Source organism: Canis aureus, chromosome 37 (genome assembly GCF_053574225.1).
Source record: "Canis aureus isolate CA01 chromosome 37, VMU_Caureus_v.1.0, whole genome shotgun sequence".
In the NCBI taxonomy this organism is placed as follows: domain Eukaryota; kingdom Metazoa; phylum Chordata; class Mammalia; order Carnivora; family Canidae; genus Canis; species Canis aureus.
In genome coordinates, this window is record NC_135647.1 from 18,559,551 (window position 1) to 18,586,440 (window position 26,890).

Below are 26,890 nucleotides of genomic sequence, written 5' to 3' on the forward strand. Positions count from 1 at the left end.
CCTACCTCGTATTGCTCATCCCCACCTTCTGCCTCCTTGTCCTCATTGTTAGAATACAAGGAGTCAAGAGTCACTGCTCCAAATAGATGTGTCAAAGGAACAGGTTTGGATTTCTGATTCGAGACTTAGGTTCCTAGCATTACTTCCTTCAAGCTGGCCTGGAATCGTTTCCAAAGAAGAGGGAAGCAGGGATTGGTGTAAGAAAAAGAGTAGGGAAAGAAACGCCTTTCTCTGTCTCTATGTACAAAGAGGAACATGTAGCCAGTCCCTACACATGTCATAAAGGAATAAAAAACACTCCTGGTGTAAGTCACTCCTTTACCATGAAGCAGACATTTCTGGAAATGGCCCTAGCTCTTTTAGACACTGGAGTAACCCTTCATGAATGGTTGCTTCTCTGCACTAATGTTGCCCTGGAAAAGTGTAGCTTCCAAAAATCTCTTGTCCAATTAGGGGCTCTTGTGTGAACTATGGCCCAACTCAAGTTACATTAAGATACACACGTAGGTCCAGTCTTGGGTTCTTGTATGGCAGCCATTCATGTGATATGACCTCAGCAGTTCTAGTCAAACAAACACACACCCCCAAATACTTCCCTGTGTCCCAGTGGATGCCTCAAGTCAAGCTTCATTTCTACGGTGTAGGGCTTTGTCAGCTCCACTTCCATTTAAATGCCATATTCGAGGGTAACATTTTTAGCCTAACATTTTAGCCTAAAATTAGCCTAATGTTTAGCCTGTCTTTCCCACCTAGAATCATGGGGACGAAAGTGTTCTAGAAATATCACTCACCTAGTTCAACCCTCTCATTGTATCAGTGAGGACCCTGGAGCCCAAAGAGGTGACACAGTTCACCTGACATACACCCCAGGACAAAGTGGTAACGAAGCCAGCATCAGGCCTATGGCCCCTTATTCCCTCTCCAAGGCTGTCAGAGTCTTCGCTTCGGTGTAAATAAATTTAATGAAGTATTTCCTAAGAGCAGAGTGAGAGAAATGGCAAGAAGGTGGGTATTGGATTCTTGAAGTAGGTAGAGACGCAGAGAGAAAATGAGTAGACTCAATTCACAAATTTTGCCTAGGGCTAGACCTTTATACATTTAATATATGATAATAATAATAATAGATCCACTCATTCCTTCTTTTCTTCTGAGGGACTAAATTCGCCAGTTCTTTTTGATGGTCAGATAGGAATGATATTTGAGGGCAATGACATTCCATATACATTATGCCCTTGACGTCCCAGGGTGCATCTTCCTTGAGGGTTATAATTCTTTAGCCGGCTTCTCGTCTACTCCTGGTTCTCACACCAATGACTTACACCCAAGAGTGTATATCTATTATAATTGCTACCTAAAGAGAATAAGAATTACAGATAAGTAATTTTCTTTTTCTAATCTAACCCCCTGGAGGCATTTCAGCAGCTAATACGGGTGATGACAGGCATTTCTGCTATAATTTATACAATTTCATTTTTCTTAATCATGAATTTTAGTTCTCTTACGTCACCTGCTTGAAATGGAAGCAGGGCTTTTTTTTGTCACTGCTTTTGCATTTGTAGTCTCTCTTGCAAAGCACTTAAAATGTCCACACAATTATGAGAAATGTGGATTAGCCTCTTCTCTGAAATAGCTTGCCTCTAGTCACCTGTAAATCCTTTTCAAACAATGTATAAAGCATTAATTTAGGTGCTTCGGTGGGACGACACAGTTTGAGTATTTAAGAATATATGTGAAAAGTTGCTAAGTGGATCCAACAGACGATTTATAAATAGCTATTTGCCTTGGCAGAGAAATTAGTGATTAAGATGGATATTTAATATAATCTATATAGCATAATTTGGAAGAGAATTTAGGGAATGCCTAGGGTGAGTTTGTACAGTTTCTTTTTGTGGTTTTCATATTTGACACAATGCTTGATGCATGAAAAGATGTCAGTAAATATTCATTTGCATTTAATATAATTAAGAGGCTATTAAATAATGAAGCATTCTGATCACACCTTTAACCTCCCTATCACTCCTTCAAAGCCAATTCAGTTCAGCCAGCCCTGAGGAATCCAAGACAAATTAGTGTTCTCCAATCAAGAGAGTCTAAACATTCTGATATAGCCCAGGATCCTCTGAGATCTAGAATTGTTGGTGGCAACAGGTCATGTGATCAATTTAGTAGATCGGTAAACAGGATTTTGTTGAAGTAGCCCACAATGATGTAGAATAGAATGAAACATAGTACATCTCACATGTACTATGAATGGTACGGTAAGAGAAAGTACCGTTTCTGTAAAACTTTTTCATTTCCATGAGGCACTTGGGTGGCTCAGTCAGTTGAGCAGCCAACTCTTGGTTTTGGCTCAGGTTGTGATCTCAGGGTCCTGGGGTGGAGCCTCACACTGGGCTCCATGCTCAGTGTGTCTGCTAGAGGTTCTCTCCCTCTGTCCCTCCCTCCATTCATGTTCTCTCTCCTGCTCCCTCTCTCTCTCTCTTTCTAAAAATAAATAAATCTTTTTTAAAATAAATAAATAAAATTATTTCATTTCCTGTATGCAGGGGAGCTAGATTATACTGTAAGCTGTATTTCTTCCCATGATTTAGAAGAAGTTTGAAAGCTACCATAGCAGGTTAAACAGAGGCTCCCAAAAAGACATGTCCACATCCTCATCCCTAGAACCTGTGAATGTTATTTTATTTGGGGAAAGGGTCTTTGCAAATGTAATTAAGGTAAGGATCTGAGAATGAGAAGATCATTCTAGATCATGCAGGTGGGCCTCAAAATCCAATGGCCAATGTCCTTATGAGAGAAAGGAAAGGGGAGATTTGAGACAGAATGAAGAGGAGGAAGCAACGTGATCATGGAGACAGAGATTTCAGTGATTTCACAAGTCAATGGACACCTGGAGCCACGAGCAGAAGAAGGAATGGATTCTCCTTAAGCCTCAGGAGGGAGCACCTGCCAACACATTGTTCCAGACTCCTGACCTCTATAACTTTGATAGAATAGATTTCTGTTGTTTTAAGCTCCCCAGTTAGTGGTGATTTGTTACAGCAGCCACAGGATACTAATACAGCCATTGATCAGAAAGATCCAAAATCCTAGGTGTTTTCAAAAACTCCAGAACCAGCCTTATCCCACCCCAAAGTTACCCAAAGAATGAAGTCCCATTTCTTTAGTTACCCAAAGTTCACTAATATTTCTTCTTTATGAGAAACATAGATATCCAAGGCCCACAATCTGATCCAGCCCCTGCGGAGGGAAAAAGGACCTCGTACTCTCACAAAAACCAACTAAAGACAATCCTCAGCCTATTCTTCTCTGAAAAAGAAATTTTATTGAGCTTCACTTTTTGTTCAGTAGGTATTTTTTAATTTTCCTATATAAATTTATAATAATAACTATGCATTTTCAAACTGAAATAATGGATTAGAACATCACTATTTTATTTTTTTAAGAGTTTATTTATTCATGAGAGACACAGAGAGAGAGAGAGTGAGGCAGAGACACAGGGAGAGGGAAAAGCAGGCTCCATGCAGGGAGCCCAACGTGGGACTCGATCCCAGGACTCCAGGATCATGCCCTGGGCTGAAGGCGGCACTAAACCGCTGAGCCACCCGGGCTGCCCAAACATCACTATTTTAAACTTCTCCCTAATCACTAGAGCCAGCCAATAAAAGGAACTTGGCAAGAATGAGGAAAGATGGCTCACTTAATAATAATAAAATTTTCAATTCTTCCTATATTTTTTTCCAAGATTGGCCAGGAGAAATGTTGTTTCTAGAAATGTCCACACATCAATCACCATGGGGCATGCTTACCCATTTTGCTGGTCTTAGCCATAGGCCTTAGCAACCATAAGATATCTAAGCTGTATGGCATATACTTTAATTGGAGCATGATAAAATGGAGTTATAAGTGCTTATAACTAATCCATTATCGGGGATCCCTGGGTGGCGCAGCGGTTTGGCGCCTGCCTTTGGCCCAGGGCGCGATCCTGGAGACCCGGGATCGAGTCCCACATCAGGCTCCCGGTGCATGGAGCCTGCTTCTCCCTCTGCCTGTGTCTCTGCCTCTCTCTCCCTCTCTCTCTGTGACTATCATAAATAAATAAAAATTAAAAAAAAAAAAAAAACTAATCCATTATCCTATTTGTATCAGCAGTAATTAGTGTTATAAATTACCAAGTTCCTATCATAGTTTTAAGGTCCTGGAATTCTTTGGCTTTTCTCCAGTTTTACATGAGAACTGCCATATGCATCATTCCAAGACCAGCACCTATGTGAAAAAGGAGGCAAGACAGCCCAAATCTCCACGAATTCATTTAGCAATCATCATCTTTCCATCTTCATGTAGCGACTCATTGCACTAATTTTAGAAAACCTAATATAATGCTTTGCACATAGTAACCATTCAATAAATGTATCTAACCTAATTGAGTTATATATTTTGAGAACATGATGAAAATTAGATGGTAAAGATAATTGTCAAGTGGTGGGGTGGGGGGAATGAAAGAGGTTATAAGATGAATTATGACAAAAACCATCAAGTAGTCCATTGCATTTCTGATCAGCATCTTTTCCCATTACATCATTAAAAAAAAAAAGAGTCAAGACAAACAACATTTTCAAACTGGCATAGGTCTCCTCTAATAATATGTCAGTTGAAGTTCAAACCTCTCACCAACCATAACCCCTCCATCGCCCAGCAAACCACGGCAGATGAACTTCACTAGGGACTCTCTGGCCTGGCAAAGACAAACCACCCTTCATCCAGGACAGGTTGGCCTTCAGGGATTGCTCTCTCCAAACTCATGACTCTGTAGAGGTGATTTGTGCACATCGGATGGTTGTAAGAAATGACATGAGATCTTAGAAACTAGCCCTTTATCTGATATGTCATTTGCAAATATCTTCTCCCATTCTGTAGGTTGTCTTTGAGTTTTGTTGACTGTATCCTTTGCTGTGCAAAAGCTTCTTATCTTGATGAAGTCCCAATAGTTCATTTTTGCTTTTGTTTCTTTTGCCTTTGTGGATGTATCTTGCAAGAGGTTACTGTGGCCGAGTTCAAAAAGGGTGTTGCCTGTGTTCTTCTCTAGGATTTTGATGGAATCTTGTCTCACATTTAGATCTTTCATCCATTTTGAGTTTATCTTTGTGTATGGTGAAAGAGAGTGGTCTAGTTTCATTCTTCTGCATGTGGATGTCCAATTTTCCCAGCACCATTTATTGAAGAGACTGTCTTTCTTTCAATGGATAGTCTTTCCTCCTTTATCGAATATTAGTTGACCATAAAGTTCAGGGTCCACTTCTGGATTCTCTATTCTGTTCCACTGATCTATGCGTCTGTTTTTGTGCCAGTACCACACTGTCTTGATGACCACAGCTTTGTAGTACAACCTGAAATCTGGCATTGTGATGCCCCCAGATATGGTTTTCTTTTTTAAAATTCCCCTGGCTATTCGGGGTCTTTTCTGATTCCACACAAATCTTAAAATAATTTGTTCTAACTCTCTGAAGAAAGTCCATGGTATTTTGATAGGGATTGCATTAAACGTGTATATTGCCCTGGGTAACATTGACATTTTCACAATATTAATTCTGCCAATCCATGAGCATGGAATATTTTTCCATCTCTTTGTGTCTTCCTCAATTTCTTTCAGAAATGTTCTATAGTTTTGAGGGTATAGATCCTTTACCTCTTTGGTTAGGTTTATTCCTAGGTATCTTATGCTTTTGGGTGCAATTGTAAATGGGATTGACTCCTTAATTTCTCTTTCTTCAGTCTCAGTGTTAGTGTATAGAAATGCCATTGATTTCTGGGCATTGATTTTGTATCCTGCCACGCTACCGAATTGCTGTATGAGTTCTAGCAATCTTGGGGTGGAGACTTTTGGGTTTTCTATGTAGAGTATCATGTCATCGGAGAAGAGGGAGAGTTTGACTTCTTCTTTGCCAATTTGAATGCCTTTAATGTCTTTTTGTTGTCTGATTGCTGAGGCTAGGACTTATTAAACTCAACACCAAAGAAACAAACAATCCAATCATGAAATGGGCAAAAGACATGAACAGAAATCTCACAGAGGAAGACATAGACATGGCCAACATGCATATGATAAAATGCTCTGCATCACTTGCCATCAGGGAAATACAAATCAAAACCACAATGAGATACCACCTCACACCAGTGAGAATGGGGAAAATTAACAAGGCAGGAAACAACAAATGTTGGAGAGGATGCGGAGAAAAGGGAACCCTCTTACACTGTTGGTGGGAATGTGAACTGGTGCAGCCACTCTGGAAAACTGTGTGGAGGTTCCTCAAACAGTTAAAAATAGACCTGCCCTACGACCCAGCAATTGCACTGTTGGGGATTTACCCCAAAGATACAGATGCAATGAAACGCTGGGACACCTGCACCCCGATGTTTATAGCAGCAATGGCCACGATAGCCAAACTGTGGAAGGAGCCTCGGTGTCCAACGAAAGATGAATGGATAAAGAAGATGTGGTTTATGTATACAATGGAATATTACTCAGCTATTAGAAATGACAAATACCCACCATTTGCTTCAACGTGGATGGAACTGGAGGGTATTATGCTGAGTGAAGTAAGTCAGTCGTTGAAGGACAAACATTACATGTTCTCATTCATTTGGGGAATATAAATAATAGTGAAAGGGAATATAAGGGAAGGGAGAAGAAATGTGTGGGAAATATCAGAAAGGGAGACAGAACGTAAAGACTGCTAACTCTGGGAAACAAACTAGGGGTGGTGGAAGGGGAGATGGGCGGGGGGTGGGAGTGAATGGGTGACGGGCACTGGGGGTTATTCTGTATGTTAGTAAATTGAACACCAATAAAAAATAAATTAAAAAAAAAAAAGAAATGACATGAGAACCCCTTAGGAATGAACTGAGACAAAGAGAAGAGATGGCTGGGAACAGTCAAGGAGCTGCCAGAGTTGATGGGGCCAGAGATGTTCAGGGGAAGACCACTTTCTCAGATAGAAGGATTGAGCGGAGACTTTTTTTAAATTAATATTCTTTCAGGTTTTTAGGCAAATAGCAAGAGATAGAATAGCACAAAGTTATATAAACATACAGTCCTGGATTTGAAGATTGTCTGCCCCATTTAACTCTAACCTTGAACAATGAATTAATAACATCTCTGAGCCTCAGTTTTCCTTCCTGTGAATCTATGATAACACCAGACTTCAGGTGGTTATAATTACTCATTGAGCTAATGTCTGTAATGTGCTTAGCACAGTAATTGACACTACACTCAATAAGGTTTTATATGTTTTAAATGCAACCCTGTTCTTAGCTTCCCTGGGTTCACTTAGCCTAGTAGAATCTAAGGAAATGAATACTTTAACTTTTCTTCAGACACAAATTAGCATATTTCTTTTTTGAGGATAATACTGATAAACTGTATTTTCTCCAGCCCAGCCTACACACTTCCACTAGCTTCCTGAGCAAAGAGCTCCAATGCTGCCACTCTTCTGCTCAAAACATCTCTATAGGCTCCTCTCCTACTGTTACATTAGAGTTTCATTCAAGACAGCATGGAAATATGGAAAAAATGTGTGCATCAGATCTGGGCTTAAATGCTAGTCCTGCTGCTTAGTGAGAGGTGACTTCTAGCAAGTTCCTTAATTTCTCTATGCCCCAGATTCCCTTTGTAGAAAAGGAACAGTAACACTTTACAAAAGGAAAAATAACACTTATTTGAGGACAGTTGGCGTAGAGATTAAAAAAATTATGACATCCTCAAAAAGATATATCAATGCCTGGCACAAAGTAAGCCCTAAGTAAATTTTAATATTTTCATTCTTTTCCAGCTTTATTCCATATCTCCCATCCTTCCATCCCATATTCCTTTCAGACTGAAGGCTCCCCTTCAATGCCTGTGTTGCCTCTCCTTGGCTTTGCCTACACACTGCATTCTGCCTTTCTGGAATGCCATGGCCCCAGCCCTAAGTATACAAATCTTGCCTGTTCTTCAAAACTCAAGTTAGGTGGGCGGGGGGTTGGGGTGACTGGGTGATGAGCACTGAGGGGGGCGCTTGGCAGGATGAGCACTGGGTGTTATGCTATATGTTGGCAAATTGAACTCCAATTAAAAAAATTTTTTTTAAATAATAAAAAAAGAAAAAGAAATAAAATTCACATTTAAAAAAAAAAAAAAAAAAAAAACCTCAAGTTAGGGTTGCCTAGATGGCTCAGTTGGTTATTTGTCTGATTCTTGGTTTCAGCTCAGGTTGTGATCTTGGGGTCCTGAGATCAAACCCCACTTCTGGCTCACGCTCAATGTAGAGTCTGCTTGTCACTCTCCCTCTGCTCCTCCCCCCAGTGCTCTATCTCCTTCTTGAATAAATAAATAAAATCTTTAAAAAAAAAAAAAAAAAAAAAAAAAACACCTCAAGCTAAACACTATCTTTCCCACAAAGCCTTATTATTGCCCAGAAGAGATAATTGCCTCTCTGAGCTTCCTGGACCATTGTCTTTGGCCTTCATGTAACCTTTCACATTGCCTTTGTAATCATTGCTCTGAGTTTTATCTCCCCAAAAAAGTAAATTCCCTAAGGGCACAGTCTTCTGCATCTTCTTCCTTACAGACCTGGCATACCTCAATCACTCAAAAAATATTTGTTAAATGAACAAATCAATAACAAATTATGTGCATTTAAAGAAAAATGTAAATAAAATACCTATACTTAATTAACAAATAAGAAATTTAAATGAAATATCTGCACTAAAGCAAAGATTCTTTCATCTTACTTTGTATGTGTACATAAAGGTAACTGCATATGTTTATAAGCAAGCTTAAGAAGATTCCCAATGCCTGTCTTCAATGTTTCATTTTTAGGGTTTCCTATTTCCTGTAAAAAGCAAATGGGGAGTGATGTCACCAAGACGGCAACATGGGTTGTTCCTGACTTCATTCCCCTTCACAAGAAGAACAACTAACAACTATTCAACAACAAGATGCTAGTGAGGGAATCTTAGAGCACAGTGAACCATTCCCTTGCACCATAGAGACCAAGACAGACTGTATCAGAGGAGGAACAGAAGCAGTTATATGTGGACCACACTGCCTCTCTCCCAGGCCAGTGCAACACCACACAGAGAGGGCTCTCCTGAGCCTTCAGTTCTTTGGTGGGAAAAGACAACCCAGAAGAGACAACCAAACCCCCAGAATTATGGGTCAATTTGTGGAGGCCTCTGCTCCAAACTCACACCACAGGGACTGCAGGGGCATCTGTGTGGCTCAGCACTGGGAATCCGAATATTATGGAGAAGGGAGGAGGGGCTTGCAATAACCAGCACAGGGATCTTAGCAGAGCAAGTGCATACCTGCACTGCCCAAGTAGGAATCCCGGCTAGCAGTTTTGATCATCTGCAGAACCAAGTCAAGGATGCACTCTAGCCAGGGAACAGAGTGGGGTGCAGATCTGCCCGATTTTGGCCCTAAAGCCTAGTCTGCCCATGCCCAGGCAGGGAGCTATGTCAGCACCACCCTCAGTGGGGAGTACTTTCTGCCTCATCTGACCAGAAGTGCTGGAGAAAACTGAAAGAAATCAAAGCACACTGATCCCAAGAACATCAAAACACAAAAAGACAGCTGTATAAGAAACAAGAATCTACAAAACAGGAAACAATTAACAAAATGGTGTTAAATTAGTGTTTACTGATGAATTTATAAAGCATTTAAAGAATTAACACTAATTGGTGTTAAATCTTTACTTGTCAATAATTACTTTAAAAGCAAACAGATTTAATTATTCAATCAAAAGACACAGAATGGCTGAACGGACTAAAACAAACAAACAAACAAAAACCAAGATCCAAAAATACACTGCCTACAAAAGATTCACTTTAGACTTGAGGACACAGATGGAAGGGATGGAAAAAGACATTCAAAGCAAATGGTAACCCAACAACAGCAGGAGTAGGTAGTTATCCTTATACCAAACAAAATAAACTTTAAACCAAAAATGATAAAAGACGAAAAAGTCACTACATAATGATAAAAAAGATAAGTACATCAAGAAGAGGTAACAGTTGTTAATATTTATACACCCAACAACAGAGCACCTAGATACCTAAAGCAAAAAATAACAGCCAAAAGGAGAAATAATCATAATACAATAATAGTTGGGGAATTTAACAGTCCAAAAATATATATAGACAATCCAGACAGAGAATCAATAAGAAACCCGTGGATTCAAACAACACTATAGATCAAACGAAACTAACAGACATATAAAAGACATTTATCCAACAACAGAATACATATTCTCATGTACACAGGGAATATTTTCTATAATAAACCATATTTTAGGCCATTGCAGTCTTACAAATTCAAGAAGATGAAATCATACCAAGTATCTTCTCTGACCACCATGGCATGAAACTGCATATGAATAACAAGAGGAAAACTGAACAATTCACGAACACATAGAAATTACACATCACTCTCCTAAACAACCAATGGATCAGAGAAGAAATTAAAGGGGAAATTAAAATGTTTCTCCAATCTAACAAAAACCAGAACTTGCAGAATGCCGCAAAAATAGTTCTAAGAGGGAAGTTCATAGCAATAAATATCTACATGAAGAAACAAGAAAGATCCCAAATAAACTACCTAACTCTGTGCTTTAGGGAACTGAAATAAAAGAACTTGAGTCCAAAGTAACCAGAAGAAAGGAAATAAGAAACATTAGAGCATAAATCAGTGAAATAGAAAAAAGAAAAACAATAAAAAAAGTTAACCAGACTAAGAGTTGGTTCTTTGAAAAGCTAAACAAAACTGGCAAACCTTTGGCTACACTAAATAAGGAAAAACAGGAAAAAGACCAAAATCAACAAAATTATAAATGAAGAATGAGACATTACAACTGATACTACCAACATTCATATACCACTATGAACAACTATATGTCAATAAACTAGACAACCTAGAAGAAACGAAAAAAGTTTTGGAAATCTTAAGATTAAATCAAGAAGAAATAAAAAATATGTATACATTAATTATTGGTAAAGAGATTGGATCATGAACCAAAAATCTCCCAAAGAAGAAAGCCCAGAACCAGATGTCTATACTGATGAATTTATAAAACATTTTAAAAATTAATACTAATCCTTCAAAAAAAATTAATACTAATCCTCAAACTCTTCCAAGAAAACTGAAAAGGAAAGAACACTCCCAAACCTATTTTAGGAGGCCAGCATTATCCTTATACCAAAATCAGAGGGAAAAAAAATTTTTAAAAACCACTGTAGGTAAACTTTCCAATGATATAGATGCAAGTTTTCCCAATAAAATACTAGCAAACTGAATTCAGCAGCATAATAAAATGATCATTCTCTGTGATCAAGTGGAATTTATCCCTGGAATGCAGGATTGGTTTAACACACACACATATCAATGTGCTACATCACATTAATAGAATGAAAGAAAAGAATCATATGATCATTTCAATAGAGGCAAAATAAGCATTTGACAAAATTCAACATCCATTCATGATTTTAAAAAACTTTTAAATTAGGCATAGAAGGAACATATCTCAACATAATAAAGGCCATTTATGACAAGCCCATAGCTACATCATACTTGGTGGTGAAAGCATTTTCTCTAAGATCAGGAACAAGAGAAGAGTGTCCACTCTCATCACTACTATTCAACATAGTATCAGAAATCCTACTTGAACAATCAGGAAAGAAAATGAAATAAAGGGATCCCTGGGTGGCTCAGCGGTTTAGCGCCTGCATTTGGCCCAGGGCGCTATCCTGGAGACCCGGGATCGAATCCACGTCGGGCCCCCTGCATGGAGCCTGATTCTCCCTCTGCCTGTGTCTCTGCCTCTCTCTCTCTCTCTCTCTCTCTCTCTCTGTGACTATCATTAATAAATAAATAAAATCTTTAAAAAAAGAAAACGAAATAAAATATATCAGAATTGGAAATTAAAAAGTAAACTTGGGGGATCCCTGGGTGGCTCAGCGGTTTAGCACCTGCCTTTGGTCCAGGGCATGATCCTGGAGTCCTGGGATCGAGTCCCGCATCGGGCCCTGCATGGAGCCTGCTTCTCCCTCTGCCTGTATCTCTGCCTCTCTCTCTCTCTCTCTCTCTATCATAAATAAATAAATAAATTTTAAAAAATAAAATAAAAAGTAAACATGTCTCTATTTTCTGATGACATGATTTTATACACAGAAAATCTTGAAGACTCAACCAAAAAAAATCTCTTGGATCTAAATCAATCAATACAGGCAATACAGTAGAGTGGCAGGATTCAAAATTACCATACCAAAATCAGCATTTCTATACATTAACAACAAATTTTCTGAAAAAGGAAGAAATCAATCCCATTTAAAATGGCCTCAAATCCATAAGATACTTAGTAGCAAATGTACCTAAGGAGGTAAAAGATCTCTATTCTGAAAATTATAAGATATTGATGAAAGAAATGGAAGAAGACACAAATAAATGGAAAGATATCTCAGGTTCCTGGATTAGAAGAATTAATAGTGTTAAAATGTCAACACTACCAAAAGCTATCTATAGATTCAGTGTAATCTCTATCCAGATTCTATTAGCATTTTTTGCAGAAGTAAGGGAAAAAATCATACTGAGAAAAAAGAACAAAGCAGTAGGTATTCCAGTTCTTGATTTCAAGCTACCTTATAAAGCTACAGTCATCAGAACAATATGGTATTGACATAAAGACAAATGGATCAATGGAACAGAACTGAAGCCCACAAGTAAACCCACACATATATAGCTGACTAATATTTGACAAGGCAGCCAATAATACTCAATGGAGGAAAGACAATGTCTTCAATAAATGGTGTTGGGATAATGATTCACATGTAAAAGAATGAAACTATACCCATATATATGTCACCCACAAAAATTAACTCAAAATGGATTAAAGATTTAAGTGGTGGGGAGATGAAGAATTAGAGGAAGTTGGTCAAAAGATACAAGCTTCCAGTTATAAGATAAATAAGTACCAGAGATATAATGTACAAGGTGATAGCTATTACCACTGTATGATATACATAAAAGTTAAGAGAGTAAATCCTAAGAGTTCTCATCACATGGAGAATTTTTTCCTTTATTCTTTCTTCTTTTTTTTTAATTGTGTCGGTATGAGGAGATAGATGTTAGCTGAACTTACTGCAGCAAACATTTCATAATATATGCAAATCAAACCAAAGTGCTTTATACCTTATAAGGTGATATACATCAATTATTTCTTAATAAAATTGAGAAAAAAGTAAATGAATTTAATTATGCTACTTGATAGCATTTGACAGCTTTGGGGCTTTGTGTAAGAGAAATCAAAGCAGTTATTTCATTAATTCAATGGCAAGAAATGTCAAAATATCACCTGTCTTTGTGTACGTTAGTGCATTAACTGTATTCTTCTCTTTTAAATTGCTTAGGGATCACATAAACAACACTTCAAATACAACTAAAATATTTAGTTTCCTGAAAATCCATCTTTACAAATTCTTTGTTTTATTTAAATTTTTAAAAATCTTTAACAGTTAAAAAAAATGAATAAATGTTAATTGTTCGAAGTCGTACAAGGAAAACAATACTTTTCCTTTAGGACAACCAAAGATCAAGAAACTGAGCCCATCAGCTAATTCCAAACTATAAACAGTAGAAATGCAAGTCCTACTGTCTTGTGTAATTGGAACCAAATTCCTCCACCCCATTGTAGTGTCCTGAGTATGAAAGGTAAACTCTTTACTCAGGACGAGGCAAAGAAGAAGCCTAGTTATATGGAAGGTCAACAAGGCCTTACACTTTCATCCCACCTTATTATATATTTTGTCTTTGACAAGAGGCCCTGGGACAAGAAACCTTGTGAGGCCTTAGATCCCACAGAAACCACTCCTAGTGCATTATTATTTGGCTACCATTTGCTCGGGATTTAGAAACAATCCAAACAATCCATTGATACAGAATTACAAAACTGTGAGATTTTTGACAGATATATTTTGATTCAATTGTCCTGCTTATAGGAAGAATGTCATGATGTAATGATGCAGACACTACCAGCCTGAAATCTAAGCTTGTCTTGTTCCACAACCTCTAACAAATCCTTTTTCATGGCAGTGACTCCCTTTTCAAATGCAAAGCAAGATATTTCTGCCATCTTCTAAGAATATTATTAGAGCTTATTTTTTAAAAATATTTTATTTATTTATTCATGAGAGTCACACAGAGAGGCAAAGATATGGGCAGAGGGAGAAGCAGGCTCCCTACAGGAAGCCTGATACAGGACTCTATCCCAGGACCCCCAGATCATGACCTGAGCCAAAGGCAGACATTCAACCACTGAGCTACGCAGGTGCTCATGAAAGCTGATTTTTAAAAATATATAGCATTTTCCAAAAAAAATGCTTTGTTTTGTTGACAAACCTCTGAGACTATTAATGACCAATATCATTATATCAATGCTGTTCTCTCCAATGTTAGAATATACCCAAATCTCTTTTTGTGATTAAAGTGTTTTCTGCTGAACCCACTTAATGTTGTAGAAGACTACCTGACGTGATAGACTACAGGATGAGACGGCACACCTATATCAAGTCTGACCTTGTCACCTGGACCTTATCTAATTCACTGCCATTAAATTGTCGAAGAAAAGAGTGACCTCAGAAAGATGATAAGCAAGGAAACTCCAGGCCCTTGTTCACCCATAGAAAACATTGGGAAAACAAAAACAAAAATAGAGACTGACTAAATAACTTTATAGAAAAACAAGTCAAAGTTATAGGAACTAAGTAAATATTCAGGCAAGAAAAAGCCACATTCAAAATAGTAGGATATTTGGTGGCATTTTACTTTCCTTTGTCCCACTTTCTGCTCAGAACTGCACAATCAGAAAGAAGGAGCAGAACAGAATTTATTAGCAACATGTCTGTTGGCTAGAATTACTTTTCTGATTCTGTATCAGTAGGTTACCTCTCAATCCTCAAAGGAAAGCCTAGAAACAGATGGCTTCACTGGTGAAGTCTACCAAACATTTTTTTTTTTTTTCTACCAAACATTTAAAGAAGAATTAACACCAATCTTTCTCAAACTCTTCTTTAAAAAAAAAAAAATTGAAGAAGATAAAACACTTCAAAATTCATTTTATGAGGCCAACATTACTCTGATGCCAAAGCCAGACAAAGACACTGTAAGAAAAGAAAACATAGACTAATATATCTAATGAATAATAATATAGAAATACCAGCAAACAGAATACTAGCAAATAGAATTCAGGAGCACATTAGAAGAACTATACATCATGAACAAGTTGAACAAATTCCTACAATGCAAGGATGGTTCAAGATATGAAAATCAGTAAATATAATATACTGCATTTGCAAAATGAAGGGGAAACCCCACATGATCATGTCACTTCATGCAGAAAAAGTGTTTGGCAAAATTCAACACTCTTTCATAATAAAAACACTCAACAAGCTAGGAACAAAGGGAAACTACCTCAACACAATAAAGACCATTTATTAAAAAACCCATAGCTAAATGATTAAACCCAATGATTAAACATTAATTTTTTTCCTCTAATACCAGGAACAAGACAAAGATGCCTATTTTTGTCACATCTATTCAATGTAGTACTCAAAGTCCTAACCAGAGCAGTTAGGCAAGGAAAAGAAACAAAAGGAAAAGAGGTAAAAGCATTTTTCTTAAATGCAGAAAATCATAAACTCTACCCAAAAACAATCCATAAAACATTAGAACTAATAAATGAATTCATCAAAATTGCAAGGCACAAAAAATTGTTCTTATACACTACCAATGACAAATCTGAAAAGTAAATTAAGAAAACAATTCCGTTCCCAATAACACTGAAAAGAATAACATATTTAAGAATAAACTTAACCAAAGAGACCAAAGACTTGTACCTTGGAAGCTACAAAACATTGCTAAAAGAAATGAAAGTAGACACAAATAAATGGAAAAAAATAATCTGTGCTCAAGGACAAGAAGTTTAAATACTGTTAAGATGTCTATATGACCCAAAGAGATGTACAAATTCAATGCAATTCCCATCAAAATCCTAATGATTTTTTTTTACAGAAATAGAAAATATCATCCTAAATTTCATATGGAATCTCTAGGGACCCCCAAAATAGACCAAACAATCTTGAAAAAGAAGAACGAAGTTGAAGTCTCATACTCCCTGATTTCAAACCTTACTACAAAATTATACTAGTCAAGAGATGCCTGGGTGGTGCAAACGATTAAGTGTCTAACTCTTGACTTTGGCTCAGGTTATGATTTCAGTGTCATGAAATCCAGCCCCACATCAGGCTCTGTGTTGAGTGATAAGTCTGCTTCTCTCTCTCTCTTATTACTCCTACCCCCTACTTCAAGTAAATAAATAAATCTTTTTTAAAAATTACACTAGTCCAAAAAGTGTAGTACCAATATAAAGACATATATGGACCAATGGAATAAAGTAGAGAGCCCATAAATAAATCTTTATATATGTGGTCAAATGATTTTTGACAAGGGAGCCAACCTTTTTTGCAACAAATGATGCTGATTCTTTCATGCAAAAGAATGAAGTTGGACTCTTATACTGTATACAAAAATTAACTCAAAATGGGCCAAAGATTTAAATTAAGATCCAAACTATAAAACTCTTAGAAAGAGTTTTCTTAGAAGAAAACAGAGGCAGGGCTTCTTGACACTGGATATGGCAATTATTTCTTGAATGTGACACTGAAAATGCAGGCAATAAAAATAAAAGTAGATAAATTGAGCTTCATCAAAATTTTAAAACTTTTATATTTGAAAGGATATAATAAACAGACTGAAGAGACAATCTATGGATTAGGAGTAAATATTTACAAATCATATATGTGATAAGGGATTTATATCCAGAATACATAAAGATCTTCTACAACTCAACAATAAAAAAATGGGCAAAGGGCTTGAATGGACATTTCTCCAAGGAAGATATACAAATGGCCAAAAAACACATGAAAAGATGTTCAACCTCACAATCACTAGAGAAATGCAAATCAAAATCACAATGAGATATCACTTGACATCCATTAGGATGGTTATCATTTTTGCAAAGCTTAAAATAATAAGTATCGGTGATGATATAGAAAAAAAACAGAACCTTTGTGCATTGCTGATGGAAATGTTAAATGGTACAATTCATATGGAAAATAGTGTGGTGGTTCCTCAAAAAACTAAACATAGAATTACCCTATAGTCCAGCAATTCCACTTCTGGGTATATACTCCAAAGAATTGAAAGCAGGTACTTGAGCAGATTTTTGTACAACTGCATTCACAGCATTACTCACAGTAGCCAAAATTTTGACATATCCAAATGTCTATCAACAGATGAATGGAGAAACAAAATGTGATGTATACATACAATGGAATATGATGTAGCCCTAAAAAGAAAGGGAATTCTGATGGATGAACCTTGAAGACCTGCTCAGTGAAATAAGCTGGACACAAAAGGACAAATACTATGTGATTCCCTTATTTGAGAAACCTAGAGTAGTCAAATCATAGAAACAGAGAGAAGGGAGTTGGCTGGAGGAGAAGGGGGCAGTTAGTGTAATGGGTACAGAGTTTCAGTTTGGGAAGATGAAATTGTTCTATGGATGGTGGTGGTGGTTGCACAATAATGTCAATGCCACCTGATGCCACTGAACTGCACACTTGAAAACGGTTGAAGTAAAAGAAATTATGAAAAAACAATAAAAAAGATCTGAATCCTTTTCACATTATCAGAAATACTAAACATATGATAGTACTGCTGCAAGAAATGTTGTGCTATAAAATATTTAAAATTGGGGCATCTGGGTAGGCTCAGTCAGTGAAGCATCTGCCTTCAGCTCAGGTCACAGTTCCAGGGTCCTGGGATTGAGCCCCACATCAGGCTTCCTACTCAGCGGGGAGTCTGATTCTCCTTCTGCCTCTCCCCTTGCTCATGCTCTGTCTCTGTCTCTCTCTGAAATAAATAAAACTTAAGAAAGTAATAATAAATATTTAAAATTCCTTAAAAGATGAAAGGATATACTCTATTCGACACACAACGGTGTGTACTGCTCCTGGCCAACAATATCTCTCTATGATCAAATAATGGTCAAACCTCCACATTTCATATCTCCATACTTTCCTCCTATTTTCTTTTCTTTTTTTTTTTGTATATTTTTTTATTGGAGTTCAATTTGCCAACATACAGTATAACACTCAGGACTCATCCTGTCAAGTGCCCTCCTCAGTGCCCATCACCCAGTTACCCATCTCCCCACCGACCTCCCCTTCCACTACATCTTGTTCAGTTCCCAGAGTTCTTTCCTCCTATTTTTCAAACATCTTTACTAAACCATGGTCCTGGAAAAAATAAATAAATAAATAAATAAATAAATAAATAAATAAATACCTCTACACTTAAGACCTAAGTAGCATTGAATTATTAAAATCAGAGTGAAAAATAAAATAAAATAAAATCAGAGTGAATTCGCAGAATTTGTAGTAAGTGAAATCACAGGAATTCAGGAAAGTAAGCCCTAAAACAATCAAAATTAGCAGACCATTCTGCAAAGAAAAGCTAGATTCGAGTTTTAAAGAAGGTGACAATACAGGGGTAGCATGTGGGAGTGTTTCTCGTGTGCTTGTGATTGCATGACTAGTTCTGCATGTGTTCAAATTCGTACAACAAAAAGGAGTAAAAATGTCTTTCAACAGCATAGATCCCTGTGTTTAATTTAATGATTTCTGTCTTTTGCATTTTCTCTCAGTCGGAGAATCCACGTCCTAGGCCTCTCCATCAGCCACGAGAGTGTACTTGCACTTCTACAGGATAAGAGAGGAGAGCTAATAACCACCCTCAAGTACTAAACACTCCACAATCTCTTTAAGCAATTGAAAGAAAGTTAATCTAAATTAAGCATATGATATGACATTCCACTCTTGGTCTCTCCTAGTTCCCCCCTTGATCTCTCTGAAGCTTCAGAAGTGTGCACCCAATAAATATTAACTACCAGACATAGGCCAGCATCTCCTGTTCCAGAATGTGCCTCTTGTCAGCTCTCCTTAGGATGTAATCAGACCTACATTTAATATACTTGTAACAATAGCAAAGCGCCTCCGGGTTACGATGTGAAAAGTAGAAGTCAGAAATCATTTTTGCTTTATTTATTATGCTGTCATTTACTGTCATGTGGTAAAGGCCAAAGAATCTAATTCCCTTCACTACTGGGATTATAGCAGCTTGTCTTTTTTTATGCAGATTTCATATTGGAAAGATGCTTACCTGGGCTCGCACTGTTACCTGATGCTGCTGATCTGGTCTTCCTTTCCCACTCTTTGGCTCTTAGATGGAAAAAAGTGAATTTGGCCCGAGTCATCTTGCTGAACCTTGTCATCTCTTGCAGTGTCTGCCTGAGACAAAACTGAAATATAATATTTTCATGTGAATATAATTGCATCTATGCCCTTCATTATATGCATTTTTAAACTTAGTTGTATTGTTCAGATGTTGACAGCAGTGCCACGCCAGGCCACGCTGAGGCAGAAGGAAAAATGGATAATACTTTGAGTCTGTGTTTAAAATTTTGAGATTTTTGACGCCTGTGTGGCTCAGTGGTTGAGTGTCTGCCTTCAGCTCAGGTGGTGATCCCTGGACCCTACAATCAGGACCTGCATCAGGCTCCCCACAGGGAACCTGCTTCTCCTGCTTCTCCCTCTGCTTCTCTGTGTCTCTCATGAATAAATAAATAAAATCTTTTTTAAATTTTTTTTAAATAAGATAAAATTTTGATATTTGGTTCACCGTGGCTTTCTTGCATTAATTTTAATTTTTTAAAAAAATATATTGCAAAAAAAAAATTAAAAAATAAAAAATAAAAATAAAAAAATAAAAAAATATTGCCCCCATATGCTATATATCTGAATTGTTGAACTTTTGGGAGCTGAGGAGAATGCATGCCTTGCTCACCTCACTCTGGTCCCTGATAGCAGCACAAAATACCTAAGTGAAAAGTAATGGAATTTCCTTAAGAAAAACAAAAAATGCAAAAGACTGAGAAATATAATTTGATTCTGTCGTTCAGAATTGTGTTTTACCAACTATATTCATTTCCTAGGGCTGCCATTACAAAGTACCACAAACTGAGTAGCTTAAAACAACATGAATTTATTGTCTCAATGATTCTGGAGGCCGGAAGACTGAAGTTAAGGGATCCTCAGGGCCTTGTTCCCTCTAAGGACTGTAGAGAGAGAATCCTTCCTTGTCTCTTGATGGCTTCAGGTGGTGGCTGGAAACCCTTGGCTTTGCCTGGCTGGCAACTACATCACTCCATGTTCCGCCTCTTTCATCACATGGCCTTCTCTCTACGTGCCTTCCTATCATCTTGTAAGGACGCCGAGGGTATTGGATTAAGGCCCTATCCTCCTCCTCCAATATGACCTCATTTTAACGAATTACATCTATAATGACCTTATTTCTCAGTTAGGCCAATTCTGAGGGCTAGAGGTTAGGGCTCCCACATGTCTTCTTGGAGGACACAACACAGCACAGAACGCGCACCAAAAGAGTTGATCATTCTTATGTAACTACTTATCTAACCTGCCAGCACACGAACAAGTTCCTTGGTGGGATTTGTGTGCAATGTGGCAGTGTGTTGGTGGCAAAGGAAGGCCTCACTGGCTGTCTGGTGGTCCCCCTCTGCTTTCTCAACCACCGAATACACTGCCTTCTGCCTCGGCGCCCCCTCCTGCTCTCTTTTTCCTCTTCACCCTCTCTGCTCCTACTTGCTGTCTGTTACCACCTACCCTCATTCACTCTATTCTGACTCTCAGCACAGTTCCCTAATCTCTTCTCTTCCCAGTGCCCCACGGGTGCAGAGCCTGTATGTAGCCTAAACAGCCCACCATCCTTTGCTTCGCTTCTTCCTATACTCATTCAACTGACCTGACTCTCCTGCTCAAATCTTGTGCCTCAACTCTGCAACAGCTGGGTTGTGGAGACCTCACATGAGGGGATTCTCATGCATGCTATCTATTTTCTACCAACTTCCTCTCCTCACTACATGGGGAGACTCTCCCAACCTGCTCCTGTGAGCCACCATCAGGCTCCAGATTCCATGAGGGTTGGGGGGAGCAGGAAAAGAGAGAGAGCTAAGACTTAGAAACGCCACATTTGTCCATCTGCCCCACACACTGGTTTTCTATTCTTCTTGGCCAGCCACCACCTAAGAGCAGTAAACCATTTGTTTAATCACTTTGCTTTTCCCCGACTGCTAGTAATGAAATGCTGCCCTCTCTAAAATAATTTCCTGACTATTTGCTAAGATTCATCTCTGACATTTCATTAAATATGATCATTTAACTGTACAAGTACAAATGCATTTTTAATTTAGCTTACTGCAGATATTACAGATGTGGGGAAATGAATTCGTATTGCTCTAGGACAAATATATCATTCACATATGCATGCGACAAAAGAACAAATTATTAAAAATTACTGAAACTTCCATGAAGATTTATATTTAACTTTTCCATTTTCAATCTCCATGTCATTGTGAAAACATATAGCATGTCACTTTGTCAGCCATGATTCTGTGAAGAATGTGGGAGGGATTCCATAAGGATCTTGATCAATAGCCTGCATCTGTCCTTGACACAGTGCAGAACGAAAGAAGATGGAGACCGATTTCAAGTGTGAAGTTATGAGGTTCACAGTCTTATTGCTAAAGGAGTGGGTTGTTTGCCTTCTCCACAAAAGAAAACAGCAGTAGGAAGTGTGTCTTCTATCCCATGTACTCTAAATCCAACCATAATACATGCTAATGTTTTATTTAGTAGAAAAATACTGAAAGTGTAAACTGACATTCTTGGGGCTCTTGGCTGGCTCAGTCCGTAAAGCATGAGAATCCTGATCTCAGGATTGTGGGCTCAAGCTCCATGTTGGGTATGGGGCCTACTGTAAAAAAAAAAAAAATGTTAACTGACATTCTTGAATGTCTTCTTGTTGTCTATCATCACTGAACTCAAAATTGACCAATGGAAAGCACAAAGTTGGCTTTTTTGGCTTCGAGCTGCAAAACCTAGAACTGACGAGTCAGGAGCTAACAATTATTATCTTATAGGGTGCCAAGTATTTCCAGAGAACGGACTTTTATTACTACGGAAAGAAATAAGCTTATTTTCAAAAATCTTTATGGTTTATTATAGACAGAGGACAAAAGCCAAATAATAGAGGTTTGAGGCAGAAGAAAATTCTTTCCAAAGTAGGAGTTAGAAGCTTGTCATTTCCAGATATTAAAAAGCTAAAAGAATTCAAATAATGCTTTACACGTAAGACGCCAATAAAAGAAAAATAGGGATCCCTGGGTGGCGCAGCGGTTTGGCACCTGCCTTTGGCCCAGGGCACGATCCTGGAGACTCGGGATCGAATCCCACGTCGGGCACCCGGTGCATGGAGCCTGCTTCTCCCTCTGCCTGTGTCTCTGCCTCTCTCTCTCTCTGTGTGTGACTATCATAAATAAATAAAAATTAAAAAAAAAAAGAAAGAAAACTAGTTTTCTAGTCATCTACCGATTATAAGATTTGAAGTTTGGAAGAGACTTTGGAGATCATGCAAGTTATGCCTGACTTGGTTGTTTTATAAATAAAAGTAATGAGGCTCAAATAATTTGCATGAACACAAAGAAGTCGGTGGCCAAATCCAAATAAAAAGCCAGGCCACCCAATTCCTGGTCAGCACATGATTCTTAAGGTATTTCTACCTAAAGGCCACACAGGCAGGGAACGTAAGCCTCACTGTTTATGAAGATAGGAAGCTCTGCAAAGGACCAGTATGCAGCTGAGCAATTAGCCACCAACTGAGTGACCTGTGGCTCACCCACCCACATTGGCAGGGGTAAGAAGGTTTGTGCAATAACAAGGAGTTAGAAGAATTTGCCTCATCAGCCTAGTTAAAAAAAAACTAATTTCACAGACCTCTTGACTCCCTGTACTTTGTTAGTTGATGCCTGTGGTGGTTAAGTTTATGTGTCCTTTTGACTTTGTGTGTCAACCATGCCATTCTGGGTGCATCTATTAGTGTTTCTGGATAAAATTACTATTTGAATAGGTAGACTGAGTAAAGCAATTTGTTTTCCCTATTGTTGGTGGGCCTCATCTAATCCAGTTGAAGATCTGACTAAACCAAAAGGGTTGACTCTTCATCAGAGTCACAGAGTCCCTCCTACCTCATTGGCTTTGAACTAGGACATTGGCTTTTCCCTGCCTTCAGACTCAAACTGAAACATCAGCTCTTCCTTCAGGTTCTGTACCATTAGCTCTCCTGGGTCTCCAGCTTGCCAACTATAGACTTTGGGATTTATCAACCTCTAAATCACACGAGCCAACTCCTTACAACAAATCTCTTCCTCCATATACATGAATCCTATTGATTTTGTTTCTCTGAAGAACTCTGCTACAATGTCTGGGGTATCTCTCCTTTTCTTAAAGAGAGAGAGAGTGTGCAAGCACGATGGAGGGGCAGAGAGATAGAATTTTAAGAAGGCTCCATGCTCAGAGCTCCATGTCCAGCGTGGAGCCTGATGGGGGCTCAATCTCATGACCCTGAGACTTGAGCCATAATCAAGAGTCAGACCCTTAACTGACTGAGTCACCCAGGCAGCCCTCCCTGACATCTTTCAATTTCACACTATTTATAATTGGGTTTTTTTTTTTTCATTTCCAGTTCTCCATTCAGAAGAAAGTTTAACTCAGGCAAACATTGTAGAAATCCAACACTCAAAAAGAGTTTGCAGAAATACAAAAACTTGCATACCAGGGCTATTAGATTATAGTTCAAAAATTGATGGCACATAAATATCACACATAAAATTTTCTGTGTTATAATGAGAAGACTGTCATTCTCCCAGTGTGAAACTGACCAACCCAATCATCTTTTGCCAACAGAGGAGGTTTTGAAATAATCACACTGAGTGATCACACTAGTTTGCAAGATTACTGGCCCTGCACCAGTCACTCACATTTGATTTGGTTTTTCTCCCTTTTAACGAACAAAATATCTTTCTCCCTCACCAAACTATGAAGGGGGATGTTTCCAGACACAGCGAGTTAAAATATAAGTTCTCTTACTTTTGAGTGGTAGCCTAGGATCACCTTGCTATGTGATGAAGCAATGAGGCCAGCCAGTAAGAGCCTAATTCATGCGCTCCAGGCTTTACAATACCTTCATTCACAAGTGTTATTTTTCTGCTTCTGTTACAACTGATGGCACTGAACGAGACTATGTGCCTGTGAGGACTTTGTTCATCGCCAGTGAGGAGGAATGAGGGGCCACATAAGCATCCCAAAGCGATAAAGTTGAAGGGAGATGATCATTGACAAAGATTTTTTTTAACATGGGAACACATATGCCATTTTTCAAAAGCTGAACCATAATCTGCTAATGCAAACAGATTTTTGAATGCAATGTGTCAAAACATTAAGAGAATAAGTCTGTCTCTTCGAGACTTAGCAAACAGCTGGACCCAAGATAGAAACGAACAACTCTCCTGCCATAAGTGTTTGTTTCCAAATATTTTTAGTGTGCAAGTCTGCTGCTGAGTATAACATGCAAACACATAATAGTGAGGACTTGTACCACACCTTTAATTTAAGAAAGTCTGGTGGCTGCCTCTCTTTTGTCTTTTATGGGAACAATAGCATTGTTTCCATTACTTGTAGTGTGCGGAAGGACGTTGAATCCTCTGGTTGCTCAAACAGAAATTTTCCTTTTCATGATGAATGGTAAGGAAAGAGCAACTGCATTTTCATGGAGGTGGGAATAATAGAAATGATCCACTCACCTGAAAGGAGATGAAGCTTTAACCACCTACAGTGATAACCCAAGGGGAAATACCAATAGGCTTATCCTGACTGCATTCTCATCCTCTCTTCCTAAGAATTTGGAGTGCCAAGCAAAGCCTTATATGGGACGTACAGTTTGACCCCATCACCAACCCCATTCAGTAGCAAACAAGCCTCTGTAAAACAAATGCCTGCAGTTTCCCAGCCCTGATGCAGTTTGGTCCAGAACTTCCACATCGCCTCAACTTGATCCCATACATGTCTTGACTATTACAGATTTCTACTCATTTGTCAATCACCTTTCTGGTGCCCTCCCTCTGTCCCAAGCTCCATGTTCAAATTTGCTACCCACACCCCCAGCCCTTTGAACTCTGATCTCTTCTGTTCCCTATCAGGAACTGATAAGACTGATAATGACCTCACTGTTGAGAATCAACTCCCCCACCTGTGTATGATGTTTGCATGTAGTGCCTTTTAGAAATGAGTTACCCTTTGGATGCATGTGAGTGGTTACACCGTGAAGGTGGAGGAAGATAGAAATTCAGCTTCCCATCCAAACATAAATCCGCACAAGTTTTCCCCACCCGTGTAAGCAGGTTATCCCAACCTGGAAAATCTACAACATCAGCAAAGTTCATTTCCATAGGCTCAGCCTCCCTCTTGTGTGCTCCTATTCATCCTCCAAAGCCCTGCCTCGCCCCATCTCTCTTGCAGGCATCAAGACTCTCATTACCTTTCTGCTAATCCTTCAACTTTCTATCAGCTTCCACTTTCAAGAAAGGATATACTACCAATTCCTCACCCCCCCAAACAGTGTGAAATCTATTTGTGTTGCCTCTACTGACAATTATTCAGTGCCCAGGAAGCTCACTGCTCTGCCTAATAAGAGAAGCAGCAGGGAGAGAACAGACTGCACCTGCTCAGAGTCCAGAAACCTGATCCCGGGCTCAGCCACGCTAACCAGTTCTGCAACTTTGCCTCTGAGAACATCAGTGTTCTCACCTCTTGAACAAGAGCTCTGGCCTAGGGTAGTACCTAAAAGATCTGTCCTTCTTTGTACCTGTGGACTTGAATCTGCACAGGGTTTTATACTTTTCAACATTTTTTCACATATTTATTCAACATATATTATCTCATCCTTATACATTATCTCATCCTTAGCTTCAAAACAGCCCGTGGGGTAGGTTGGGAAGATATTAGTAGTACTCACATATTACAGATGGGAACTTGAACGCTCGGTCAGATTACATGGCTTCCACTAGGTTACGTCTCTTAAGAGGCTCGCTAGGTGGTTAGAATTCATGCAAGAAAGAATAAATAATAATAAAAAGTAACATTTGTTTTGTAAGGCAGTAAATACTGTGGGGATTCAGAAGAACAACCCCAACCTTCCAAACCCTAAATATCACCAGGGACAGCTGTAGTTGAAAAAAATACCTCCCAAGAGAGGGACATCCCAGGCCACACCAGAATGGAAGAGCAGGTTTTAGTAAATGATGGTGACCCAAAAAAGGCATTTGTGGCAAGGAAAACAGCATGAGCAAAGGACTAACGAGTAATTATCATTTTTCTAGATCTATATTTGGCAGAGGATCTTCCTTTCAATTCTCCCGGGAAACATGTTGATTTCAGAAAGGTAAGAAGTAACTAAACCGCTATTTCTGGACCCTAAATGAGAGAAGTGCCCACTGAGTTCTAGGGTGAGGTGGTACTTAAGATAAATAGAAATCAGGAGAACATTTTCACTGAACCAGATCAAGTAAAATACCTTGCCATGTAGCAGGGCTACTTTTGATCACCAAAGAAATGACTATCCCCAACTTACCATGACTGCTGTCCAGGATCAGCCAAAGGAAACAATCCCACTTTCATAAAAATTACTTAGATAATTTTACTTATATTTTTAAGATTTTATTCATTTATTCATGAGAGACACGGAGACAGAGACACAGACGGAGGGAGAAGCAGGCTCCTCGCGGGGAGCCCTATGCGGAACTCGATCCCAGGACCCCGGGATCATGACCTA

The 26,890-nt window shown here is 38.6% G+C and overlaps 1 long non-coding RNA gene across 4 annotated transcripts in view; it reads right to left on the bottom strand.

Moving 5' to 3' along the window:
• Window positions 1-1,081: 1,081 nt before the first annotated feature.
• The window catches only part of LOC144306501 (uncharacterized), a 70,786-nt gene continuing 44,977 nt past the window's right edge, over window positions 1,082-26,890 (bottom strand). For all 4 annotated transcript variants that reach the window (XR_013373591.1, XR_013373589.1, XR_013373588.1 and 1 more), the window contains exons 2-4: window positions 26,075-26,148; window positions 19,310-19,448; window positions 1,082-1,351 (exon numbers count right to left, since the gene is read on the bottom strand). This is a non-coding gene — a long non-coding RNA (uncharacterized LOC144306501). The remainder of the gene's footprint in view (window positions 1,352-19,309; window positions 19,449-26,074; window positions 26,149-26,890) is intronic.